Genomic DNA, 4,076 nt, shown 5'->3' with positions numbered 1-4,076 from the left:
GCCCTCCTGTGAAACCACTCCCCCAGGAGTGATAGGCTGGCTGACACCAAATGTTTAACTCCTAATGCAGTGCTGATGAAATATAGCACAAAATTTTAATTGCCCTCAGCTTAGGGCTTCACTTAAACTTCTGTCACTGGTCAGTTTGCTTGACAGACATCTGACTTTAAGGTACTAGCCAATGGAAACATGGTGACATGTAAATATGAAAGCACATTAGGACAAAATATGCAATAAGATAGAGGCAAAGGGAGATGGCTGCTGGGAATGTATTTCATTTATCCCAGAAAATCTTTAAATCTAAGTATTAATACTACGTTGATGTACTTTTGAAATTGGAGAGCTACTTTTTACTAAAAGTACATCTCCCTTATATAATTAAGTATAATGCAGACCTGCTCAAAAACTTAGTATAATTAAAGAAGTCTTATGCCATAAATGATGATGATGAGAGCTGCTTATGTGAATGTCTATAGTGGTTTTCTCTACCAGTGTCACTGTATTAGACAACTGTTATCAAACTTAGCAATAATGATGCATTAATCTGCCAATCAAGTGTGAAAGCTGGCTATGTGTATAGGCATAGTAAACACATATCATCATCATCCTCATTATCATTTATTTATATAGTGTCACTAATAGCGCAGCGCTGTACAGAGAACCCATTCACATCAGTCCCTACCCTATTGGAGCTTACAGTCTAAATTCCCTAATATAGACACACACTCACACACAGACAGAGAGGGAGAGACTAGGGTCAATTTTGATAGCAGCCAATTAACCTAACAGTATGTTTTTTGGAGTGTGGGAGGAAACCCACGCAAACACAGGGAGAACATACAAACTTCACACAGATAAGGCCATTGTTGATATAAGTACTGGCTCTGCTTACCATTGTCCAGTCTAGTACATAACTGTATTAATGCTGTGAAATATTATTACTTTGAATGCCTTAAATATGCAAGAGCGCATTTGGGTAAGTTTATGCTAATAAAAGATATATGCACTTTTCTTGCCTACCCATACTATTTAATAACCACCAAAAATTAAGCAATATGTAAGCACTGCTTCCAGTTGAAATCAGTCTGTCTGTCTGTCTATCTATCTATCTTTCTATCTATCTATCTTTCTATCTTTCTATCTATCTATCTATCTATCTATCTATCGGTCTGTCTATCTTTAAAACTGAAAGACATCCATTAAACATACACAATGACAGCATATTTAGTGTGTAATTGATGCTAAAACACAATTCTCACTCTCCTAATATAGCTGATTTTTGACAATGAACTGCATTTTTCATGTGAAGCATTTGATGTCATAAAGATGTAAACCTCACAAAGCAATTCTGTCACTGGTCAGTTTGCTTGACAGACATCTGACTTTAAGGTACTAGCCAATGGAAACATGGTGACATGTAAATATGAAAGCACATTAGGACAAAATATGCAATAAGATAGAGGCAAAGGGAGATGGCTGCTGGGAATGTATTTCATTTATCCCAGAAAATCTTTAAATCTAAGTATTAATACTACGTTGATGTACTTTTGAAATTGGAGAGCTACTTTTTACTAAAAGTACATCTCCCTTATATAATTAAGTATAATGCAGACCTGCTCAAAAACTTAGTATAATTAAAGAAGTCTTATGCCATAAATGATGATGATGAGAGCTGCTTATGTGAATGTCTATAGTGGTTTTCTCTACCAGTGTCACTGTATTAGACAACTGTTATCAAACTTAGCAATAATGATGCATTAATCTGCCAATCAAGTGTGAAAGCTGGCTATGTGTATAGGCATAGTAAACACATATCATCATCATCCTCATTATCATTTATTTATATAGTGTCACTAATAGCGCAGCGCTGTACAGAGAACCCATTCACATCAGTCCATACCCTATTGGAGCTTACAGTCTAAATTCCCTAATATAGACACACACTCACACACAGACAGAGAGGGAGAGACTAGGGTCAATTTTGATAGCAGCCAATTAACCTAACAGTATGTTTTTTGGAGTGTGGGAGGAAACCCACGCAAACACAGGGAGAACATACAAACTTCACACAGATAAGGCCATTGTTGATATAAGTACTGGCTCTGCTTACCATTGTCCAGTCTAGTACATAACTGTATTAATGCTGTGAAATATTATTACTTTGAATGCCTTAAATATGCAAGAGCGCATTTGGGTAAGTTTATGCTAATAAAAGATATATGCACTTTTCTTGCCTACCCATACTATTTAATAACCACCAAAAATTAAGCAATATGTAAGCACTGCTTCCAGTTGAAATCAGTCTGTCTGTCTATCTATCTATCTATCTATCTTTCTATCTTTCTATCTTTCTATCTATCTATCCGTCTGTCTATCTTTAAAACTGAAAGACATCCATTAAACATACACAATGACAGCATATTTAGTGTGTAATTGATGCTAAAACACAATTCTCACTCTCCTAATATAGCTGATTTTTGACAATGAACTGCATTTTTCATGTGAAGCATTTGATGTCATAAAGATGTAAACCTCACAAAGCAATTCTGTCACTGGTCAGTTTGCTTGACAGACATCTGACTTTAAGGTACTAGCCAATGGAAACATGGTGACATGTAAATATGAAAGCACATTAGGACAAAATATGCAATAAGATAGAGGCAAAGGGAGATGGCTGCTGGGAATGTATTTCATTTATCCCAGAAAATCTTTAAATCTAAGTATTAATACTACGTTGATGTACTTTTGAAATTGGAGAGCTACTTTTTACTAAAAGTACATCTCCCTTATATAATTAAGTATAATGCAGACCTGCTCAAAAACTTAGTATAATTAAAGAAGTCTTATGCCATAAATGATGATGATGAGAGCTGCTTATGTGAATGTCTATAGTGGTTTTCTCTACCAGTGTCACTGTATTAGACAACTGTTATCAAACTTAGCAATAATGATGCATTAATCTGCCAATCAAGTGTGAAAGCTGGCTATGTGTATAGGCATAGTAAACACATATCATCATCATCCTCATTATCATTTATTTATATAGTGTCACTAATAGCGCAGCGCTGTACAGAGAACCCATTCACATCAGTCCCTACCCTATTGGAGCTTACAGTCTAAATTCCCTAATATAGACACACACTCACACACAGACAGAGAGGGAGAGACTAGGGTCAATTTTGAGAGCAGCCAATTAACCTAACAGTATGTTTTTTGGAGTGTGGGAGGAAACCACAGCACCCGGAGGAAACCCACGCAAACACAGGGAGAACATACAAACTTCACACAGATAAGGCCATTGTTGATATAAGTACTGGCTCTGCTTACCATTGTCCAGTCTAGTACATAACTGTATTAATGCTGTGAAATATTATTACTTTGAATGCCTTAAATATGCAAGAGCGCATTTGGGTAAGTTTATGCTAATAAAAGATATATGCACTTTTCTTGCCTACCCATACTATTTAATAACCACCAAAAATTAAGCAATATGTAAGCACTGCTTCCAGTTGAAATCAGTCTGTCTGTCTGTCTGTCTATCTATCTATCTATCTATCTATCTATCTATCTATCTATCTAACTATCTATCTTTCTATCTTTCTATCTTTCTATCTTTCTATCTATCTATCCGTCTGTCTATCTTTAAAACTGAAAGACATCCATTAAACATACACAATGACAGCATATTTAGTGTGTAATTGATGCTAAAACACAATTCTCACTCTCCTAATATAGCTGATTTTTGACAATGAACTGCATTTTTCATGTGAAGCATTTGATGTCATAAAGATGTAAACCTCACAAAGCAATTCTGTCACTGGTCAGTTTGCTTGACAGACATCTGACTTTAAGGTACTAGCCAATGGAAACATGGTGACATGTAAATATGAAAGCACATTAGGACAAAATATGCAATAAGATAGAGGCAAAGGGAGATGGCTGCTGGGAATGTATTTCATTTATCCCAGAAAATCTTTAAATCTAAGTATTAATACTACGTTGATGTACTTTTGAAATTGGAGAGCTACTTTTTACTAAAAGTACATCTCCCTTATATAATTAAGTATAATGCAGAC

The sequence above is a fragment of the Mixophyes fleayi genome, unplaced genomic scaffold, assembly GCF_038048845.1.
Source record: "Mixophyes fleayi isolate aMixFle1 unplaced genomic scaffold, aMixFle1.hap1 Scaffold_168, whole genome shotgun sequence".
NCBI classification, from domain to species: Eukaryota; Metazoa; Chordata; class Amphibia; order Anura; family Limnodynastidae; genus Mixophyes; species Mixophyes fleayi.
Note: the sequence above shows the minus strand (reverse complement) of the source record.